This window comes from Malaclemys terrapin, chromosome 2 (genome assembly GCF_027887155.1).
Source record: "Malaclemys terrapin pileata isolate rMalTer1 chromosome 2, rMalTer1.hap1, whole genome shotgun sequence".
NCBI lineage: Eukaryota > Metazoa > Chordata > Testudines > Emydidae > Malaclemys > Malaclemys terrapin.
This window is the reverse complement of record NC_071506.1, coordinates 50460202-50484843: the sequence shown is the minus strand read 5'-3', so window position 1 is coordinate 50484843 and position 24642 is coordinate 50460202.

Genomic DNA, 24642 nt, shown 5'->3' with positions numbered 1-24642 from the left:
TGAAGAAATGGCAAATCAAGTACTGCATTATCTGTGACAAGTTTGCAAAATAGATTTCTCAAAGTGCAGAGGTCATTCTTATGACAACGCTGCCAACATGTCAGGGCGTTATGAAGAAATGCAGAAAAAGCTTTTAGAACAGAACAAATATGCCATATTCATACCATATGTTGCACACTCTCTCAATCTTGTTGGCCGCAGTGCTGTTGATTGTTGTCCGGTGGCAGTTAGGTTTTTCTTAACAGTCCAATTACTTTATAAATTTTTCTCTGCCTCAACACACCGATGGGCAGTTCTTAAAACATATTTGGGCAATGATCATGTGTTGAAATCTCTTTCTAATACTCGCTGGGAGGCCATGTTGCAACAAGTGCAATTCTGGAGTCCTACTCAAAGATTGTGGATGCATTAGAAAGTATAGCTGAAGACCAATCACAAAAAGGAGAAACTATATGAGAGGGAGAAAACATTGCAAACAAGATGCAAGAACTAGAGTTTGTATTCATATTGACCATGTGGAATGAAATTTGACAACACTTTTACCACACAAGTCAAACTCTCCAAGAAAAAGAATTGGATTTGAAAACATTTACAGACCTCTGTCAATCATTAGCAGACCACTTACACACTTTGAGGAATGAATTCGAAAGATCTGAAGACATATCAAAAGATATCTTGCCTGATACTAACTACAAAGAAGCCCAGTCCCGCAAGCGAATCAGGAAAAAACAAGCACATGATAGCAGTGCAACAGAAGCAGCATTGAATCCTAGAGACAAATTTCATGTATCTACTTACTACACTATAATTGATACACTTGAAGCTCAGATGAAGAGGAGAGGTGGAGTGTACAAAGGAGTATCAAGTAAATTTTTTTTTCTCAACGATATGGACTTATCTGATGAACAATATTCACAAGGTTCCCAAAAGCTGGTCGACTCATACCCTGTTGACTTGAACATGAATCTCTGTGGAGAAGTACGGCAGTTCCACTGTTATATGCACACAAAGTTTAATCAAACAGGAAAAATGAAATTCAGTCATATTGATCTTCATGACACAATATTGAAAGACAGAATACAATGTGTATTTCCAAATGTAGAGATCACACTGCATATGATTACTAACTGCTCCTCAGAACACTCTTTTTCTCAGCTGAAAAGAATAAAAAACCCTCAGAGAACAACAATGTGTCAGGACAGAGTTGATTCACTTCCCTATTGTGTATGGAAGCGGACATGCTTCGTCGAGTCAGCTTCGATGAACTTATCCAGAATTTTGCAATCAGAAACTCTAGAAAGAAGCTATTTTAATTTCAGCATACATGTAAGTTTTGTGTCATTTCGAAAAATAAAATTTTATTTTACAGTATAGTATTGTTTTTATTTTGAATTACATATGGGGGGGCACCATAATCTTTTCGGTGCTTAGGGCCTCTAAAGGTCTTAATCCGGCCCTGGCTGCTCCACATCCCCAAATAAGAATATTTTCTCAGTTTAAACTCTGGAGTATTCATCAGTCATTCTGGAAACAATTTGCAGAATGCAGACATAGGTCCAAATAATGACTCTCCTTCTTCCTCCCCCATCCAATGGCCAAACTATGGGGGAGGAGTCTGGAATCCAAACATTTCAATCTAACGGGCCAAGTCAAATACCTGGAAACCCTGGTAGCATCTGAAATCCCTTGTACTTTGGAATGTCTAAGCCCAGATTCAAATTTTGCAACTCTAATTGAACATTAAAAGAAACAGTAACATGAAAGAACATATAATTTTTCTCTCAAGCACACTTTAGCATTTCCTGCATCTGGACTATAATGAGCATCTTTAGAGTCTTATCGTTACTCTGCTTATAGTGAGGATGGATATTTACTTTCTTGATAAAGGTTCTTGCTCCCAGTTGCTGTACACAGGCTTGAAGCAGTGGTGTGTGGGGTCTAGCAGAGCCAGACTAAAGGGGCAATAGAGTGAATGAATTCTGTACTGCACTATTTCCTATACTTGAAATGCTTACTACAGTGAGCTATTTATATTCTACTTCAGTATTATGTGTTTTTTTAATGATGTTCAGTGTTTAATGCTTTAGATTTGGGCTGCTTAAAAAACAAAAATCATTTTGCGAAAAATTTTGAGGTTTTAAAATTTGGTTTTTTTTCTGCATCAGAACAAAAGCTACACCTTTTGAAATTTTCATTAAAAAATAAAAAGGGCAGTCTAACACCAGAATAGTCTGATGGTTTGAGTACTCAGCTGGGACATGCACGTTCAACTTCCTACTCTGAATTAGGCAGAGCAGAGACTTGAATCTGTGTTTTCTACATCCCATGGTATTGTCCCAAACATTGGGCTGTTGGTTATTCTGAAGGAAGGGGTGTGAGTCTCTCTCTCTCTCCTTCCTTCTCTCCTTCTTCCTGAACCTCAGACATCTTCCTGATGAAAATGTATGCAAAACTAATACTTTTTTTGCAAAACGTTTTGGTTTCAATGAATTAATATTTTCCAATCAAAAAACGTTTGGTCAAAAAATTCCCAACTAGCTCTACTTCCGAGGTCAATGCTGAACATGTCTCACTGACATTGACCATTGTAACAAGTGCTTAGTTATACTAGGGAGAAAACATTTAGACACTAGTAAGGAAACTTTGCCATTGAGTTTACTGGGAGAAGGATCAGCAACTGAGGGTATGTCTACACTACGAAATTAGGTCGAATTTATAGAAGCCGGTTTTATAGAAATCAGTTTTATACAGTCGATTGTGTCTGTCCCCACATAAAATGCTCTAAGTGCATTAAGTCGGTGGACCGCGTCCACAGTACCGAGGCTAGCGTCGACTTCCGGAGCATTGCGCTGTGCTTAGCTATCCCACAGTTCCCGCCGTTTCCGCCGCCCATTGGAATTCTGGGTTGAGATCCCAATGCCTGATGATGCAAAAACAGTGTCGCGGGGGGTTCTGGGTACATGTCGTCAGGCCCCTCCCCCTCCATCAGAGCAACAGCAGACAATTGATTTGTGCCTTTTTACCTGGGTTACCTGGGTTACCTGTGCAGACAACATACCACAGCAAGCATGGAGCCCGCTTAGCTCACCATCACCATATGTCATCTGGGTGCCGGCAAACATGGTACTGCATTGCTACACAGCAGCAGCTAATTGCCTTTTGGCAGTAGACGGTGCAGTATGACTGGTAGCCGTCATCGGCTATCTGGGTGCTGGCAGACATGGGGCTGCATTGCTACACAGCAGCAGCTCCTTGCCTTTTGGCAGTGGAGGGTGTATTACGACTAGTATCCGTCATCGTTGTATTCCTCAGTGAGTTCAATCAGAGGCACCTGGGCAGACATGTTTTGTCTCCTGGCCTATTGAACCGTCTTGACGATGATGGCTAGCAGTCACAGTACATCATTTTCTGCCAAGCACCCAGAAGATGCCGATGGCTATCAGTCATGCTGCACCGTCTGCTGCCAGCTTAAGATGTAAAAAATAGATGGACCAGATTTTTTCTGCATTCATTTGCTTCCTCCTCCCTCCGTGAAATCTGTGGCCTGCTAAACCCAGGGTTTTGAGTTCAATCTTTGGAGGGGGCCGTTCTGTGTGACAGTTGTTTGTGTTTCTCCCTGATTCACAGCCACCTTTGTTGATTTTAATTCCCTGTACCTGTAAGCCATGTCGTCAATCGCCCCTCCTTCCCTCCCTCTGTCAGACAATAGTTTCGCGCCTTTTTTCAGCCAAGATGCCATAGCACTGGGATCGTGGAGCCCGCTCAGATCACCGCGGCAATTATGAGCACTATGAACACCACGCGCGTTGTCCTGGAGTATATGCAGAGCCAGAACATGCCAAAGCAAAATCAGACAAGGAGGCGATTGCAGCAATTGCAGCGCGGCGACGAGAGTGATGAGGAAATTGACATGGACATAGACCTCTCACAAAGTACAGGCCCCAGCCATGTGCAAATCATGGTGTTACTGGGGCAGGTTCATGGCATGGAACGCTGATTCTGGGCCCGGGAAACAAGCACAGACTGGTGGGACCGCATGGTGCAGGTGTGGGACGATTCCCAGTCGCTGCGAAACTTTCGCATGTGTAAGAGCACTTTCATGGAACTTTGTGACTTGCTTTCTCCTGCCCTGAAGCGCCAGAATACCAGGATGAGAGCAGCCCTCACAGTTGAGAAGCGAGTGGCGATAGCCCTGTGGAAGCTTGCAATGCCAGACAGCTACCGGTCAGTCGGGAATCAATTTGGAGTGGGCAAATCTACTGTGGGGCTGCTGTGATCCAAGTAGCCAACGCAATCAAAGACCTGCTGATATCAAGGGTAGTGACTCTGGGAAACGTGCAGGTCAGAGTGGATGGCTTTGCTGCAATGGGATTCCCATACTGTGGTGGGGCGATAGACAGAACCCATATCCCTATCTTGTCACCGGAGCACCAAGCCACCGAGTACATAAACTGCAAGGGGTTCTTTTCAATGCTGCTGCAAGCCCTGGTGGATCACAAGGGACGTTTCACTAACATCAACGTGGGATGGCCGGGAAAGGTACACGATGCTCGCGTCTTCAGGAACTCTGGTCTGTTTCAAAAGCTGGAGGAAGGGACTTTCTTCCCGGACCAGAAAATAACCGTTGGGGATGTTGAAATGCCTATCGTTATCCAGCCTACCCCTTAATGCCATGGCTCATGAAGCCGTACACAGGCAGCCTGGACAGGAGTCAGGACCTGTTCAACTATAGGCTGAGCAAGTGCCAAATGGTGGTGGAATGTGCATTTGGACATTTAAAAGCACGCTGGCGCAGTTTACTGACTCGGATAGACCTCAGCGAAGCCAATATTCCAATTGTTATTGCTGCTTGCTGTGCGCTCCACAATATCTGTGAGAGTAAGGGGGAGACATTTATGGCGGGGTGGGAGGTTGAGGCAGATCGCCTGGCCACTGATTACATGCAGCCAGACACCAGGGCGGTTAGAAGAGTACAGCAGGGTGTGGTGTGCATCAGAGAAGCTTTGAAAATGAGTTTTGTGACTGGCCAGGCTAAGGTGTGAAACTTCTGTTTGTTTCTCCTTGATGAACCCTCCCCCCCATTCACTTTACTTCCCTGTAAGCTAACCACCCTCCCCTCCCTCCTTCGAGCACCGCTTGCAGAGGCAATAAAGTCATTGTTACTTCACATTCATGCATTCTTTATTAATTCATCACACAACTAGGGGGATAACTGCCAAGGTAGCCCAGGAGGAGTGGGGGAGGAGGGACGCGCCGGGTGGGGTGGGGGAGGAGGGAAGGACAAGGACACACTGCAGTTTAAAACTTTAAAACTTTACTCTTATTGAAGGCCAGCCTTCTGATGCTTGGCCAATCATCTGGGGTGAAGTGGCTGGGTGGCCGGAGGCCCCCCCACCGTGTTCTTGGGCATCTGGGTGAGGAGGCTATGGAACTTGGGGAGGAGGGCTGTTGGTTAACACAGGGGCTGTAGCGGTGGTCTCTGCTCCTGCTGCCTTTCTTGCAGCTCAACTATACGCTGGAGCATTTCAGTTTGATGCTCCAGCAGCCGGAGCATCGACTCTTGCCTTCTGTCAGCAAGCTGACACCACCTATCCTCCACCACTTGCTCTCTTCAGCCCGTGATTTAGCCCGCCACCTCTCCTCTTGTTTATATTGTGCTTTTTTTGCACTCCGACATTGACTGCCTCCACGCATTCTGCTGTGCTCGGTCAGCATGGGAGGACATCTGGAGCTCTGAGAACATACCATTCCGAGTCCGCCGTTTTCTCCTTCTAATCTTCACTAGCCTCTGCGAAGGAGAAACATTTGCAGCTGGTGGAGGATAAGGGAGAGGTGGTTAAAAAAGACACATTTTAGAGAACAATGGTTACACTCTTTCACGTTAAATTTTGCTGTTCACATTACATAGCACATGTGCTTTCATTACAAGGTCGCATTTTTCCTCTTATATTGAGGGCCTGCCAGTTTGGTGTGAGAGATCACTCACACAGTGCCAGGCAACAGAATTCGGCTTGCAGGCAGCCATGGTAAGTCACAGTCTTTTGGCTTTTTTAACCTTCATAACATGTGGGAATGGTTTCAAACAGTAGCGCCCTCATTTCCCATACCAAGGACCTGTTGGGTTGGCCATTTAAAATGGGTTTGCAATGTAAAAGGAGGGGCTGCGGTTTCCGGGTTAACATGCAGCACAAACCCAACTACCCCCCGCCCCCACACACACCCAATTCTCTGGGATGATCACTTCACCCCTCCCCCCCACCACGTGGCTAACAGCGGGGAAAGCTTCTGTTCAGCCAAGCAGGAACGGGCACCTCTGAATGTCCCCTTAATAAAATCACCCCATTTCAAGCAGGTGACCATGAATGATATCACTCTCCTGAGGATAACAAAGAGAGATAAGGAATGGATGTTGTCTGCATGCCAGCAAACACCGGGACCATACGCTGCCATGCTTTGTTATGCAATGATTCCAGACTATGTGCTACTGGCCTGGCGTGGTAAAGTGTCCTATCATGGCGGACGGGATAAGGCAGCCCTCCCCAGAAACCTTTTGCAAAGGCTTTGGGGGTACATGAAGGAGAGCTTTCTGGAGATGTCCCTGGAGGATTTCCGCTCCATCCCCATACATGTTAACAGACTTTTCCAGTAGCTGTACTGGCCGCGATTGCCAGGGCAAATTAATCATTAATCATTAAACACGCTTGCTTTTAAACCATGTGTAATATTTACAAAGGTACACTCACCAGAGGTCCCTTGTGTGCCCTCAAGGTCTGGGAGCACACCATGGGTGAGTTCGGGGGTTACTGGTTCCAGGTCCAGGGTGATAAACATATCTTGGCTGTTGGGGAAACCGGTTTCTCCGCTTCCTTGCTGTGAGCTATCTGCATTGTCTTCATCATCATCATCATCTTCCGCGTACCCCGAACGCGCTTCCCTGTTGCGTGATTCTCCATTGATGGAGTCAAAGCACACGGTTGGGGTAGTGGTGGCTGCACCCCCTAGAATGGCATGCAGCTCTGCATAGAAGCGGCATGTTTGCGGCTCTGGCCCGGACCTTCCGTTTGCCTCTCTGGCTTTGTGGTAGGCTTGCCTTAGCGCCTTAATTTTCACGCAGCACTGCTGTGCGTCCCTGTTATGGCCTCTGTCCTTCATGGCCTTTGAGACTTTTTCTAATATTTTGCCATTTCGTTTACTGCTACGGAGTTCAGCTAGCACTGATTCGTCTCCCCATATGGCGAGCAGATCCTGTACCTCCCATTCGGTCCATGCTAGAGCTCTTTTGCGATCCTGGGACTCCATCATGGTTACCTGTGCTGATGAGCTCTGCGTGGTCACCTGTGCTCTCCACGCTGGGCAAACAGGAAATGAAATTCAAAAGTTCGCGAGGCTTTTCCTGTCTACCTGGTCAGTGCATCTGAGTTGAGAGCGCTGTCCAGAGCAGTCACAATGAAGCACTGTGGGATAGCTCCCGGAGGACAATAACGTCGAATTCTGTTCACACTACCCCAAATCCGACCCGCAAAGGCCGATTTTAGCGCTAATCCCCTCGTCGGAGGTGGAGTAAAGAAACCGGTTTAAAGGGCCCTTTAAGTCGAAAGAAAGGGCTTCGTCGTGTGGACGTGTCCAGGCTTAATTCGATTTAATGCTGCTAAAATCGACCTAAACTCGTAGTGTAGACTAGGCCTGAGTTTATTATAGTTATTTAGCCTCTAGAGCAGCATTAGTTATAATAAGCAACATAGCCACATTCATAGAAAAGCCACACCGAAAGAACTCTTTCCCCCTTAAACACACCCAGATCCCCTAAGTTATAAGATGTTGAATATTGTTTGATACTAATCATTTTCCTTTAAAACTCATGTTTCATATTTGAACTTTCTGTGTTAATGCATGTACTATTTTCCGAGAGGTTATATTTAAACTATCTTTTCCCAGTTTTATGGGATATGTTTTAATTAAAATGTGCCACATCGTTTTAAATTTTTGCTTTCAAAACTTGAAATTCTAGGCTTTTCAGATGACTGTGAGTCTGTCTTTCTTGGGGATTTTTTCTGATTCTTTCCATTGTTCTACTGCAACAACCTTACAATTATTTTTTCAAAGTTTGCAATGTCTATGATGTGCAAATCCATTTAATTTCTTATTCTTATTTTTTTTTTAAATCTTTCATTCCTTTTTTTTTGGTTACTGCTGAAGTTAGAGAAGAACTTAGTTTAATGCTGTTGCTTATATTAACATTAAAACCATAACTTATGAATGATAATGGTAAGGCTGATTTCTTCATTCTTTCTGAGGAAAGGAAGAAACAGTTTACAATCTATCCACTATTGCTTTAACTCTGGATTTTTTTGGGTCCCTTTTCCCCTTTTGTATCACCTTTATTATTCTTATTTAATAACATCAGAAATTAACTAAAACAATTATTAAAATTCAGGACACTTTAAAAGTTCAAGCCCCACTTTCCCAGTTAATTGTGCATAAGTTCAGAGCTGCACCTGCACACAACGAATTGTGGGATTCCAGCTTCAAGTTCTAAATACAGGGCCTGATTCACCTCATCTGGCTTTTTTTGTAGTCAATTACACCAACGTAGAGTAGGTGAAAAATGCTCTATCTGGAGTGAATGGAATGTTCTCCTTAGCTTGCACAGGTGTAAGTGAGTACACAGGGTGCAAGGCAGAGGAGAATCAAGATCATCGGTTGAACCAGATTGTGTGGAAAAAAGGGGCAGAATTGTGAGCAGAAGAAAATGGCAATGAGGCATAAATAAAAAGTACAGTGGCCCTTGTACACCACTCTATCTTTTCTTCTGGCTCTTTTCTAGCTTCTTCCTAATATCAGTAGTCATTAGGGCTGTCAAGCGATTAAAAAAATTAATTGCGATAAATTGCACTGTTAATAATAGAATACCATTTATTTAAATATTTTTTGATATTTTCTACATTTTCAAATATATTGATTTCAATTATACCACAGAATACAAAATGTACAATGCTCACTTTATATTTATGTTTTATTACAAATATTTGCATTATAAAAACAAAAGAAATAGTATTTTTCAATTCACCTAATACAGGTACTGTCATGCAATCTCTTTATCATGCAAGTTGACCTTACAAATGTAGAATCATGTAAAAAAAAAAAAATCTTCATTCAAAAATAAAACAATGTAAAACTTTAGAGCCTACAAGTCTACTCAGTCCTGATTTCTTTTTTAGCCAATCGCTCAGACAAACAAGTTTGTTTACTGCAGAAGGTAATGCTGCCTGCTTCTTGTTCACAATGTCACCTGAAAGTGAGAACAGAGGTTCTCATAGTACGGTTGTTGCTGGCATCACAAGATATTTACATGCTAGATGTGCTAAAGATTCTGATGTCCCTTCATACTTCAACCACCATTCCAGAGGACATGCGTCCATGCTGATGATGAGTTAAAGAGCGTCATCAGCATGGAAGCATGTCCTCTGGAATGGCGGCCGAAGCATGAAGGGGCAAATGAATGTTTAGCATATCTGGCATGTAAATACCTTGCAATGCCGGCTACAAAAGTGCCATTCAAATGCCTGTTCTCACTTTCTGATGACATTGTAAATAAGAAGTGGACAGCATTATCTCCCAGAAATGTAAACAAACTTGTTTGTCTTAGCAATTCACTGAAGAAGTAGGACTGAATGGACTTGTAGGCTCTAAAGTTTTGCATTGTTTCATTTTTGAGCACAGTAATGTAACAACAAAAAAATCTACATTTGTAAGTTGCACTTTCATGATAAAAAATGTATGAGGTGAATTGAAAAATACTGTTTCTTTTGTTTATCATTTTTACAGTGCAAATATTTGTAATAAAAATTATATAAAGTGAGCAGTGTACACTTTGTATTCTGTGTTGTGATTGAAATCAATATATTTGAAAATGTAGAAAAACATCCAAAAATATTTAATAAATTTGAATTGGCATTCTATTATTTAACAATGCAATTAAAACTGTGATTAATCACAATTATCTTTTAAAATTGTGATTAATTTTTTTGAGTAAAGTGCGTGAGTTAAGTGTGATTAGCTGACAGCCCTAGTAGTCATCAATCCTCTCACCATACCACCTCCAATCCATAAGGGTTAATTGCCAAGTCTGTTGCAGTGCTGCTGACTCTCCCAATTTTTTCACAAGTGGCAGAATTTTTGGTGGGGGCTGGAGCCAATCTCACAATGGCGAGGAACTCTAGCCCTTTAGCAGATTCGAGCCCCACTGTCTCCCTGCCTATCCCATTTGCCTGCCTCTTGGGGCAGAGTAACTAATCAAAAGTTCTGCATTTAGAGCTCTCGCCCCCTCCCTATAGTAACCAAGGCCATTCTCACAGGAATTAAAAAAAAAAAATCTCATTATTTTTTGATGTCTGACTCATGGTTTTCAGTCTCTTGAAACTGGTGATACTGCTGTCCCATAGTAACCAATCTGGCTCTGTTGGGTAAAAATGGCCCTATGGAGCCCACAGCAGCAGTGACATTTTCTAGTTTTATGGAGCTAGCTTGAGGCTGGTTGCTAAAATCCGTGAACATTTCATAAGCAGTTTCATGCTCACCAGCTTCTTGCTTCATTATGCCACACAGAACTGAACCTTTGGATGGGAAAAAATTCCTCCTCTTGGGTTGAGACTTGGTTGGGTAGTAATAGGGGTTGTGAAAGTCAAAGCATTTTCATTTGAGCAATGGTTTATACCCCAGTCATTGGTTACAAAAGCCAGGAACAGAACCCAGATCTCTAATATAGCAGACCCATATCGCAGCCATTTGGTCACACTGGGTATGTCTACACTGCATTTTAAAACCCTCAACAATGACTCTCAGAATCTGGGTCTACAAACTCGGGCTCACACTACGGTGCTAAAAACAGCTGTGTAGACATTTGGGCTCGGGCTCCAAAGCCTGCGAAAGGGGAGATGGGTCTCAGAGCTCCAGCCCAAGCCACAACGTCTACATTGCTATTTCCAGCACTGTAGTGTGAGCCCTGTGTCTCTGTAGACTGGGCTCTGAGAGTTGCTGCCATGGTTTTTAAAATGCAATGTAGAAGTATCCACTCACTTTCTGGAAGAATCTGCCAAATCTAAGTATTTGGACTATTCTGTCTGTAAAATGGGACCATCCATGAATTTGTAATCCACAGTGTCAGTGTGTTATGTATCTTCCTTCAGTCTACAGAGCCTCCAGCCTATTTCTGCTACCAACTGTTGTATGTTATCCTTTAGCTCAGTTGATAGGCATCTGTACTGAGTCCAGATGTATGCCCCCTCATTCTCCTGCATGGCACATACAGTGGGTAACAATAATGCCATATGTGATGGGAACCCACTGATCCACAGAGGATGTGAGTCTGTTAAAGCTCTTTCTAAATCTCTATAGCTAAGAATTGTAACATACATCCTCTGTGCTTCAGCACAAAGGATAAAGTGTAACACACCCTGACCAGTTGTATGATCATATAATTAGAGCTGGTCAGGAATGTTCCATCAGAATGATTTTCTAAAAGAAAATGCTCTTTTAGCAAAATTGTAAAAAAATTCCATGGGAAATTTTCAATTTTGCAGAAATTTTTTGATTTTCCATCAAAAAATATTCAGAAGGCAGGCAGAAAGTGAAATTCACAGATGATTTTTTTCTGGAAATCCCTTCCAGTGAAAGACACATTTTTGACATTTCAGCCTAATTTGAGATTAAATATTTTTCAAAAATGTGAATTTTTGACCTGTGACCTGACCTGATTTTGGGAAGCTCTTAATCAGGATTAAACTACAATTCCTATGCTAAGAAATGCTAAAATGCTTTAATAATAAATCTGAGGCATATAGGGCCTGGTAGTAGGCATATGGCCTAAATATTTAGCATGAGTGTTTGACCTCAGGTTATAAGATTTAGCAAGAAGTATCTTGTGATAGACAAATAAACCACAAAAGAATAGTTTATGCCTGAAATAATGGAATTTTCAGGGCTTTTTGGTATTGTAATCATGGAGCAAAACTTCATTAATGTATCAAAACCATTGGGAAATATGTTGATGCAAATAACTTATTTGCAACAGTGAGAACCCTAATTATGGAATCCTGAAATAACAAACAAGGACAAAGAGCAAAGACCAAATCAAATATGGTCCCAGATATGGGGGTGGGGCACAGTTGCCAACTTTCACTCGGCTGTGCACTCCTGACTCTCTCCCCCCCTTGCCCCTGCTTGCCCCTGGCCCTGCTTGCCCCACCCTTGCCCCTGCTTGCTGGGAGCCAATCAAAAAAAAAAAAAAAAAAAAAAAAAGAAGCTACAAGCCAAAAATTAGCCAACAACCAACTCACAAACCAATTAAGCCAAAACCAAGCCCAATTTCTGCGTTTTTTCCCGTGGATTTGGCATGTCTGGGCTAGGGATGAGCAGGTGCAAGGACAATAGGGTTATAAAAGGTTGTGAGACCAACACCTAGTTGGTCGTAGGTGATGGGATTGTAAAAACTGAATTGTTATACCCACTTCTGGTGCTTCTTCCACTTACTGTCTTCACTTTAATGGTTTCCATAAAATTGTGAGTATGCATGATTCAGTGTGGGTGTGTGGTCTCTGTGCTGTTTGCTGCTTTGCTATATTTAGTCCTATATCTATATTTCTCTTTATTTTTCTGTCATTGCAATAATGCTTGTTTGTGTGGATCTGAATAAAGTCTTCATTTCTCTATTTGTGTGATTCATCAACCTCAATTTCTATTGTAATTCTTATATAGCTCTGAGAGTAAAGAACCTGTTGTTAGTGATTTGTGCAATTTGTATGGTAAATTAATCAAAGGGTTCAGAACTTTTTCTGGGGAAGGTATTTCCATTTTCTGGCCAACTCTATATGCAGTTAGCACAAAAAGGCAGAATTTAAAGTTGTGGTAGCAATATTAATTCTGGAATTTATTTTGAGTGCCTGACTTTGTAACATTAATTACCTTCTTCAAACATAGTTGTGTTTGTTTGCTGTGGTATATCACATTCATCTAAGACCAGACTCTGCCACTCTTACTCATGCTAAGTATTAGCATGCTCAGTAAGTAACCCCACTGAAAAAATAAGGACACTTCTCAGAGTAAAATATAAATGTGAGCAAGGGTGGGAAGATCCTGGCCCATCGATATTTGTATTTTAAATGGACTCCACATAAACAACAGAATTGAGGGTTATGCTCTGACCCATATTTGGATTGCCATAATGTCTTAATAAAACACCCAATTATAGGACCAGATTGTAATGCCCTGCCTTACACTGAGGGTACGTCTTCACAACCCGTCTTCACTACCCTTCACTACCGGGTAGTGAAGACGATATATCTCATTAAGACGCGATATATCGATCCCCGAACGCGCTCACCGTCGACTCCGGAATTCCACCAGAGCGAGCGGCGGTAGCACAGTCAACAGGGGAGCCACGGCCGTCGATCCCGCGCCATGTGGACCCCAGGTAATTCGATCCAAGATACTTCGACTTCAGCTACGCTATTTGCATAGCTGAAGTTCGTATCTTGGATCGATCCCCCTCCCTAGTGTAGACCAGCCCTAAGTAGTAACTTACTCCTTGAAAAGTGCTATTAAATTAGTGGAACAACTGAATGATTAAGGTAAACTACTCAGTGTGAGTAAGGGAATCAGAATCTGCCCAGTAGAAATAAACCTACTGTTTACTAATTAATTGTATTCCTTTTACAAATATATGTCAGGTAAAATAATATCCATTCTTCATTTTAAAGTCGTTCACCATATAGATTTCAATAAACCAATCTTCCCAGTATTGTCTCTGAGGCCAGGAATGTGTCTTTCAAAAAAGAGGATAAGAGCTAACATCAACAAATCACTTTGGCACAACAGCATATGTTGATCAATAGAGCTCAGAATGTAATTACATCTGTTCTTTTATCCTGAATTATTTCTTTCGAGACGCTTACCTATTGTATTACAGTTGAAATTTAAAATCAAACACATAAATCAAATTACTTGTATGCTCTGCTGACAGTTTATTCCTATTATTCCTAATCAACTGTGTCAACTAATTATTAGATTTCTCTGCAATATCCTTAAATCATATTATCCAAATGCTTGTTCAACCTTTTTTCCCCTCCTTAGTCTGCTTTGGAACATGAGCAAAAACTGGTAACCAATTACAATCCCTTTACACCCTGAAATCAGGCTTGATGGATTATAAACCATTTCAGGATTCTTCAGAATCCCTGTCTAGACATCTTGTCAATTTTGTCTAACACTTTGTCTAACAATGAAAACCACACAATTTGGACCTGTCATTCTTTGTGTAGGAACAAATGGAGGAAGCACATACCCTACATATTACATTTTTTTACCATGAAAGAATCAGGTTTTTACAAGACATGCACTATCAAATGGATAGAAAAGGATTAGAAAACATGTCTGATAGTGATAGACTCAAGGAATTCAGTCTATTTAGCTTAACAAAGAGAAGGTTAAGTGATGACTTGATTACAGTCTGTAAGTACCTACATGGAGAACAAATATTTAGTAATGGGCTCTTCAATCTAACAGAGAAAGATATAGCATGATCCAATGGCTGAAGTTGAAGCTAGACAAATTCAGACTGGAAATAAGGCATACATTTTTAACAGTGAGAGTAATTAAGCATTGGAACAATTTACCCAGGGTTGTGGTGGATTCTCCATCACTGACCATTTTAAAATAAAGATTGAGTGTTTTTTTTTTCTAAAAGATCTGCTCTAAGTATTATTTTGAAGGCATTCTGGGCCTGTGTCATACAGGAGGTCAGACTGGATGATCACTGTGGTCCCTTCTGAATTAGAATCTATGAGAAGAAGCATGGGTAAATACTTTACTTCCCTGCAGAGTTAGAGTACTTCATTTGTTAAGATTTTTTCCAACAAAGGTACATGTGCACTCACTCACATGTACCCACTTGCACAAACACATACAAACCCCAGAGATCATGGTATATTTACAATAAAAGATCATTTTGTCTAGGTCCAGAGAAAGATCCTTTCATGTTCTGAAAAAATATGATAAAATATGGTTTCTGTAATGATGCTGAACACAATTTCAGATGTCTACACTTTCAGCTAAACTGTACACTTTTTGAAATGCACCCTTATTGTCATCATAGGATCGTCATGAGAAATGGTTTTATCATTCTGGGAAAATTTATGAGATTTAAAAAAAAAATCCATCCCAAATTGAGACAAAAATCTGAAAACTCAAACAATTTTGTGGAACTGAAATTCTGCATATTTTATTTTACAAACACAAAACCATGGTATTTCTGAAATGAAATATTCTCCCTGGGATCTGTTTCTGCCCACCTGGTGGGCTGCAGTGGAGCTGGTAACTCTGGCAGCCAGTGACTGAAATTGATATCTCAGTTTCACAGCTGCTCACCACTGAATAGCAGTGATATGTCAAGATAGCAAGCTGCTGAGGAGCTGGGCAGGTGAGCTAGCAGGAAACCAGGCAGGGTTCCACTGGAATTTCACCAAAATCAAACTATGAAATGGTTAGATTTTGATGAATCATTAAATTTGGACAAAAAATGTTTCATTGGATTTTTTCTGACCAGGTTGTTGTTTTAATTTAGACCAGGCTAATTAAAGCACTACTGATGACAATAAGTTACTCGTGACCAATAGTGAACAAAACTCAAACTCAGGAGTACATAGCTAAATGCCTAACTTGCATAGGGAAGATTACACTTAAGCCTATTTTCTGCTCACATCTTGTCCCTTTTATCCTTGTGCTGTTGAGAATTAGGGCTTGTCTACACACACAAGTTGTGTCACAGTGTGAACATTGTTGTACCAGTATAAAGGTGCTTTATAGTAGTATTGCTATTCCTGTATGGGAAGGGAACTAAGCTATACTGGTATAAGGCACTTTTAGACCAGTACCACTGTGTTCACATTAGGAGATGTACCAGTAAAACTATTTTGGTAAAAAAGTCAAACCCCTAACCAAAATAGTTATACCAGTATTAAAATGATGTGTAGACCAGGCCTCTGGGAACAAGCATGTAAGGGCTTGAGACAGTATGAAGGATTAATCATGTAATCTTGTCAACTGTGTTGAAGTCCCTATACCTTTGCCTCTGTTGTCAGATGTTCGACTGCGTGCATGTGTTCTCTCTGCATGCTGCACTGGCTCTGGCCAGATAATCTGTACAGCAGGCTCCAATCGAACTGCCCAATAAGACCACAAAACTTGGTTTAATAGCAAAGGTGCCCGGCCAGGTTTATTGTCAACGAAGCACAATAATAGCACCTAGCAGACTCTACGAGGATACTAAGACATGTATGCTCGTGACAATGGATGCAGCTCAGTCAGTGGCGGGACTTTCCACTCCTCCCTAAGCTGTCCAAAGACACTCCCTCTGAGATACATCTTTATACACCAATACAAACCAATTATGTATTGCCCCTGACATCTCTGGGTGTCACCCTCTGACGTATTAGGGTGCCACCCTCTGACGTATTAGGGTGCCACCCATTACCTTGTATATGTTGGTTTGATCAAAACATCTCTATCCATCATGCTGTCATCCCGACGTTATCCTTAAGATGAGTCAGCGTGTTCCTGTTATCTTTGGGGGATGTGTTTGGTATCAAGGTGTTCTGGTACCACCTTTTTGGAATGTGTTTGTGTATATATTCTTGTGCCTAGCATGTGTGTTTCTGCAATATCAGCCCTGTTCTTGCCAGATTCTGTGAGCAGGGCCTGCCTCTTCCTCACAACTTAACTTTTCTTTATATCAGCAAAGTTTTGACTACTTTAGCCAAGGCCTCAGGCCTCATACCAGGCCTCTAATACAAGGCCTTATGTTTCAGGCCCTCTTCTCACTACACCCTCCTGGGGTTCCATTCTGCAGCTATTAGAAGAATTCTTACTGAAACCAATGTGGGTTTTGCTTGAGAAATTTATGTAGTATCAGGCCCTATATGAATAAGTAAAGGATCCTGAGCCTGGTTTTCATTTACACTTTGAGTATATCAGCATGGCAAGCTGTTAGTCCACAGCAATGGGTCTCAGAGTCTGGGTGAACAGCTGGGGGTTCATTTGTCTCAGTAGGCTTCAGAGCCCAAGCCCCAGCCCCAGCTTGAGCCTGAATGTCTACACAGATATTTTTAGCATAGGATATCTATGGGTACATCTACACTGCAATGAAAACCCCCCGGCTAGCCTGTGCCAGCTGACTCAGGCTCATGGGGATCGGGCTGTGGGGCTATTTCATTGCAGTGTAGATGTTCTGGCTCGGACTGGAGGCCGGGCTCTAGGACCCTACAAGGTGGAAGGGTCCCAGATCTCAGTCTGCAGCCTGAGCCTGAAAGTCTACACTGCAATGAAACAGCCCTGCAGCACGCGCCCTGCAAGTCCCAGTTGGCTGGCACTTGCAGTGTAGACATACCCTATGTGCTTTTTTACCCATGAGCCCGAGTTGGTAGACCTAGGCTCTGAGACTTGCTGCTGTGGGCTGCTGCTTGTCATGTAGACATACCCTTGAACACCCCTTTACACTGACAGAGATGTGTAAAGGCACCTTCGTTTGAATGAAATTCAGGCCCAGTGTTTTTAATAAGCCTTATTACCCAGGTATGTTTGTTACAGGTTGGTAAGAGTGACCGTGTGTACTGTATTTTCAGTTCCTAAAAAGCATTGTGAAAAAACAAAGGAATAAAAGCACAGCCAGTCAAAAAGAAGAGAGCATATGCATGCAGTGTGATGGATGACCCTATTACATCTGTCTAGGGTTGCCAGGTGTCCAGTTTTCGACCGGAACACCTGGTTGAAAGGGACTCTAGCAGGTCCAGTCATCACCATTGACTGGGATGTTAAAAGTCTGGTTGGCAGTGGATGGGGGCTGGCAGGTTCCCTGCCCAGCTCCACGCAGCTCTCAGGAAGCAGCCGGCATGTCCGGCTCCTGGGTGGAGGGCTGGCCAGGGGGTTCAGTGTGCTGGCCCTGCCTGCAGGCACCACCCTGAGTGCTGGCTCTGCCGCTCCCATTGTCCAGGAATCCAGGGTGATGCCTGTGGGTGGGGGCAAGGCACAGAGCCACCTGGATACCCCTCTGCCTAGGAGCTTGGGGGCCATGACACCGCTTCCTGGGAGCTGCCTGAGGTAAGTAATGCCCAGAGCCTGCACCACTCACCCCCTCCCACACACCAACCCCCTGCCCCAGCCTGGAGCCCCCTCCCATACCCTGAACCCCTCATTTCTGGCCCCACCCCAGAGCCCACTTCCCCAGCCCAGAGCCCTCACCGCCTCCTGCATCCTAACCCCCTGCCTGAGCCTGGAGCCCCTTCCCACACTCAACTCCTCATCCCCAGCCCCAGAGCCCCACCTCCAGCTGGAACCCTCACCCCCCCCTGCACCCCAATCCCCTGACCCAGCCTCGTGAAAATGAGCAAGTGAGTGAGGGTAGGGGAGAGCGAATGTTGGAGGCAGGGGGGATAGAGTGAGTGGGGGCAAGAGTGAGTGGGGGCAAGGCCTTGGAGAAGGAGTGGGCCATGGGCGGGGCCTCAGGAAGGGGCGGAGCTGACGGCAAGGCAAGGGTGTTCGATTTTATGCAATTAGAAAGTTGCCAACCGTACATCTGTCAATACTGCTCAATGTAAAAGATGAGCTAGTGTAACCCATGTGCCTAATAGGGAGATATGTCTTTAAGAGGTCTAAAGAGAAGGAGGAGAGAAGAGTAAGTTGTGTCTGGGTCATTGTTGCTAGTCAGATGCACAATTAGTATTCCACAACCAGAAATTTCTGGAGTTTTGGGCATGCTCAATAGGGTCCCTGTAGCTGGACTAATAGACTCCATTAAGGGCAAGTAGTGCTTTATAAAAAGACATGTGCCCTGCCATGGGTTGGGAGAAGGTTAGCTACAGGTGCAGAATGCAGGCTATTGTCTCCTAACCCTGAACTATTTTGCGGAGAGTTATTTATTTATATACTTAATACTGATGTGTTGCTTAATTAGTTAGCTGACTAGCTGAGTGAGTGATTCCAGCAGAGGAGGAGAGAGAGTATGTGTGGAGATTTCTAGAGATTTCTGCAAGAGGAGGGAAGATATGGTTGCAGTGCTGCTGACTCAACTGTATAGAGCTGATGAACAAAGACTCTAACTGAGACTCAGGTGAACTCAACTCAAACTTTTGGAACTCTGAGTTACTTCTCACTGTGTTTTGGTGGGTTTCGTTTATTTATGTATAACTGAACATAATGTATGTGAATTACAAAGTAGCCTTGGTATGTAGTAAAAATTCAGCTATTATTGATTCTTTCTCATTACAAAATTTTACAAAATTGGTACATAAGAACTAAGTTAGTTTCTTTTTGGACTTGTTTGTGGGGAGGTTGAATCTGTGCAATCCTTGGTGAAAATCCTCAGTAACAGAATTCTAGGTCTGTATTCTGGCTTTGTGTTGAAGCAGTTAGAGAGGTGCACTGAAACAATTTCTAGCACACCCAAAGTTTATACTACCAAGAGAAAACTAGCTTTTTCTTCCATTTACTTTTCCTAAAGAAGAGACTGTTCAGTGAGTGTGCAACTGAAAAATTTTAGCAGTTGCCAAAAGTGCTTTCAACCTGCATTTCTAAGCTCAGAGGAGCTGAGAACACTAAAAGCTAATGTGTGTTTGTTACATATACGCACTGGAGCACAAGGACACTTACATCATCAGCACAATGGTTCACATTCTTCTGGCTGGAGGTGAAGTGATTGCAAGACTTTAGTTGGCACCCTACCAACAGCAAAGAAAAACAAGAATAGTCACTATTGGCTAGATTGACCATTTCAGCTAAACTGAGAGTTTGGGACTATGCTGCCCCAAAAGGAGTAATGGGAAAAAAAATGTGACTGCAGCCTTGAAAAGCCTACCACTAACTTCCTCCAGCTGGCATGTGTGTGAGGGGCCATAGCATAAATTAGCACAGCCTGGTTGTCCATGGCCCCAAGGGGCTTTTCTAGCAGCTAGTGATTGCCAATGTGCACAGTGATGCCCTAACCATGCCTCTTTGACCCACATACGACCTTGCTTTGGACACCGGGTGTGGAGGGAATAGAAGTCACTAAAGCACCTCTACACCACTTAAGGATTCTTTTAGGTAGCGGGTAAGATCTGCTGCTGGCAGAATGGCTCTACGCTGCTTGCCCAGGGTAGGGGCATGATTGGGGCAGTCATTGCCAACCCATGCTCAGTTCAGCTCTGATCCCTGGCCACTTCCACAGCTTGGAAGATGCAAAGGTAGCGCAGAGTGATCTTTGCCCTTTTCTCTTTCCCCATGCCTGCATCTGTGCTGCTCAGAATTGGGGACATAACCCTTGATGATTAATATGACATATTAGACAAACAATGAGCAACAAGCAACAGTATTATATATAGGCAAATATATTTGTTGAGCTTGTTTCCAGGGATAGTATCTGTATGGAAACACCATGTCCCCATCAGTGCAGATAAAGATGTGTTATGGAAGCCTCTGTGCCTCTAGAAATCAGCATTTTATATACAATACTTTTGAAAGGGATATTTCATTTTATAAACAGCACCAACATGTATAATAGAGGCACATTCATTCATTTATTTATCATTTACTCATCTATATTGTGTTAACACCCAAAGGCCCTGTCACAGGGTGGACTGGTCCTTTAAGGGAGTGGGGCTTATGTGCCACCTGTGACTAGTTAACTACTTTCCAGCTGATGGGTCAGAGGCCAATGATCAGATGATAGTCTGTAGGCCACTTGGTTCTCAGATAAAAAGTCAAGCAGCTCACTTTAGAGTGAACTTTGCAGGGAGCACGCAGGCACCTGTGACTCACTGTGGGTTGAGGGAAGGGCTTATTTTATCAGTTGAATTTATTGAACTGTTTTGACTTGGAGAAATAAAACTCAGTCCTGATGAAAAGGGACTGACATCCTGTTGCTATTGAGAATGCTATTTGAGGTACTGGCCAGTGACTTGACCTGCTAGCCCCAATCAGATTCCAGGCCCCAATGTGCAAGGATAAATACATAGGAATATACAGTTCATGTCCCAAAGGATTACTGTTTATGGCTCCAGTCCTGCAATTGGATCCCTACTGGTGGACGGTTATGCCCTGGCAGAGACTCACTAGAATGCACTGCCAGACTCAGGTTAGCCTGATTGAAGTCAGTTTTGGTGGGGGTCCAATGGAAGTTCAAATATCTGCTCTTTTTTTTTCTTATCTTAATTTTTGAGTTTTCTATGGTAATTAAGTAAAAGCTAATTCGATAATGAGTAGCGTTTTTCAAAGCTAATAGCTTTCAGGTTTGGTAGATAATGGCAGATGACATAAATGCTCTCTGTCAATTCATATATTAGGATTTTGTACTACCCTGTTTCCCCGAAAATAAGACATCCTCCGAAAATAAGGCCTACTTACAGTTTTGCCTCTCGTTGTAATATAAGGCATCCCCCCGATAATAAGACCTCCCCGATAATAAGGCATCCACCGATAATAAGGCATTTTTCATTTCTGAAAAATAAGACATCCCCTGAAAATAAGACCTAGCGCATCTTTGGGAGCAAAAATTAATATAAGACACTGTCTTATTTTCGGGGAAACAGGGTAGCACAAATATCGGAGCACCTTGCACAGCAATTCTGGCCCTTTCACCATTGCATTCCATTAGAATATAATGTTTAATATATTTTTATTTATTATAATGTATTAAATATTTCACCAGTCTTTTACCTTCATTTTGAAAGTCTGGCAGTGGCAATTGCATAGATACATTGCTGTTATTACTGTAACAGAGTTATTAAACAGCTTTATCATTCTCATACCAATTTACCTCTTCCTGAAAAGTCAGGGAATGACACTCTACCATGACAGTATGATATTGTTACTGAACCACTGCAATTAAACGTGACGGAAGGAAACAAATTGTAGAAGCGACTATGGAATCTGTATCTATGAATAAGCTATCTTTTGTCTAACTTAATTTTTACACTAATTATTTAAACCACCTGGAAGGCAGTTCCTATACATTTTCATTTGGGTGAATACGAAATCAATTATTTATGTTCAGCCATAGGGTCTTGTTCTGCAGAAAGGAAACTTTGCAGTTGCTAGTCCATGGAATATCTACAAGCTTTTCTGGCTATTCTGTCACATTGGCAGCTCCCAGGTCCAAGGTGATTCCCTGTTGTTAGTAGCTGCATTATGGCTAAAAATAGATGAGGTATTATATGGCTACCTAAGCATGTTGTTTTCTCAGGGAAGGAGTCGCAGAGTCTACCTAGGCTGATTGCCATGTGTTTGGAAAACATAGGGTCCACACTAAGTTCCATCCCGTCCAAGATCCAAAAGTGGCATGATGCTTTAACATGCACTAATAATGAAACAAGCTAACCAGAATGGAAGGTAGCAGAACTCTTCACATTTTACTGATGTCCATATATCCTTGATCATACACAATTACTCAGGTGCAGAGAAGAAAGTGGTAATAAATATGGAAAATGTGAGTCGTATGTTAAAGTCAAAATAGAAAGTAACTGACAAAAGGCTGAGCATATATTAAAAAGGATGGATGGGAACAATGCCATGCCCAGATATGAGAAAAGCAAGTGACAGCTCATCAGATGAGTATTACACATTCAAGTGGGAGATGATAAAAATGATGGCAAAGCACAGATTGAGATTAATGGCAAGTGGCTCTGCAGATTTATTCAGATGTGCCTGTAGCTGTATAGTAGTAAAACACAGAGAGTTGATTAAACCTAGTGGCTAAATGTTGCTGTTGTCAAAGCTGTAATGCTTTACTTACAGCTCAGACAAATCATTAAGTATATACACTCTATACATACATATGTAAAATTCTGGGTACCCTTAAAACAAGACCCTGAAATTCTTCATAGTAAATAGGTTTGGCCTTAGCATAGACATTTCTTGGGTGTTGCCTGATCTACTGATTATGTATTATTTAAATTGATCAATTAGAAGTCTCCATTATTACTCTATGGTTTGGTAGGGTCCTGCCTCATGATCAGACCCAGAGCTATTACAAAGACCCTGATGTGCACAGGTGAGACACTCACCCTTAGGAAAGGCCTTTACTGTGGGTTTTAGAGCTGTTTCAGCAATCTGTCAGGTAGCCAATATGGTTATGCAGAAGCTTTAACTAAATGACTCATGAATATTATAGATACCTGGAAAAGTCCTGCAATAAATCAGACACAAGGGTTTAACTGTAGTGGGAGAGAAGCTTTGGGGGAAGGGAGGGGAATTAAAATTGAAGTGGTTGCTTGTGCTCAGAATCTGAGAAATCTGTGGCACAGTGTGAAACTTCCTAGGGAAACAATATAATCTAGTTCTAACTCCTCAACCTTGTGACAAATATTGTTGCACTTCTGAGGACTCTGGCATGAAGTGTTGTGAGATGGGAGTGAGGAATAACAAGAATACATCATTTGAAGACACTGGCTAAGATGTACACATTTTGGCACACTATACTAGCAAGATTGGCAGAATCATAGGACTTTTGTGTATAGGCGTGGAAGACACAGTAGTTACACCTGAGATGAATTCAGAGCAGAGGACCTAGTAATTAAGTAGATGATTTAGGCCATCTAACACATTTCATTGCCAGTGCAGGATTTTTCCCTATTATACATTTACTAGTGGTTTGTTCTGTCTAATTCTGAATGGCCATTCCATTGCTTCCACTGGAAGATTGTTCAACAGGCTAATAAAGATCAGTGTCAGGAATCTTTTCCCTGATATTCTGCCTAAGTTATCCCTTTCTTAACTTCACACCTGCCAAGTGCTACATAATATTCAGTGGCAACTGAACTGAAGGGCAGTTCAATTGGATTGAGTGCAATATTAAGGAAAATGGATGGTTTGACTTGTTCCCTGGGTAGCATGAAAATGATGTTTCTCACAAACATGAATGGCAGCATCTTCTCTGGTTATAGAAACTGGTGTCTTACCATACTCACTTAGGAAATCTTTCTAACAAGTAATTAGGAGGGATTTAGTCAGCCAAATGTACACCGTCAATCAAAGTAGATAAATGAATATCACTATTTTACAGGTTTAAAAGATGAGAAGTTACTAGGGTTGTGAATTAAAGGTTTTGGGTCATCTTCTGAACTCATTAATACCTGTGCAAACACACAGACTTTGGTAAAGTTGCACAGGTGTCCAGTCACTGACAGCAAGGAATTGGTATTTTCGTGTTGATTTCTGGTGCCTATCTCCACTTCACTCATTGTGTCATCCGCCCTTCCCCCTAAAGGGAGATTGAGAATGAAGACTCAATGCAGGTCCCATTTAGGCCAGTGTGAGTTTTAGTGACTTCAGTCCTACAATAGGAGAAGGACTGGTAATTTTTGCCATTCTGATTTTTGACCAGCTCCAAATTTCAAACATGATAAGGAGTGAAGACTTTGTGGAAAAATCAAAATGGATTTAATACTGGAAAAGATGGTGGCCTTAGGGACCGGGGGACAAAAGAACAGGCCAACTAAATTTTTAATAAATAAATGAATAGTTTTGATGCCAAGAATGGGGAGCAGATTAACAATGGGATTCTTTTTAATATTTCAAAACACTGTTTAGGGAAACAGGGCCTAGTCATATATAATTGTTTCA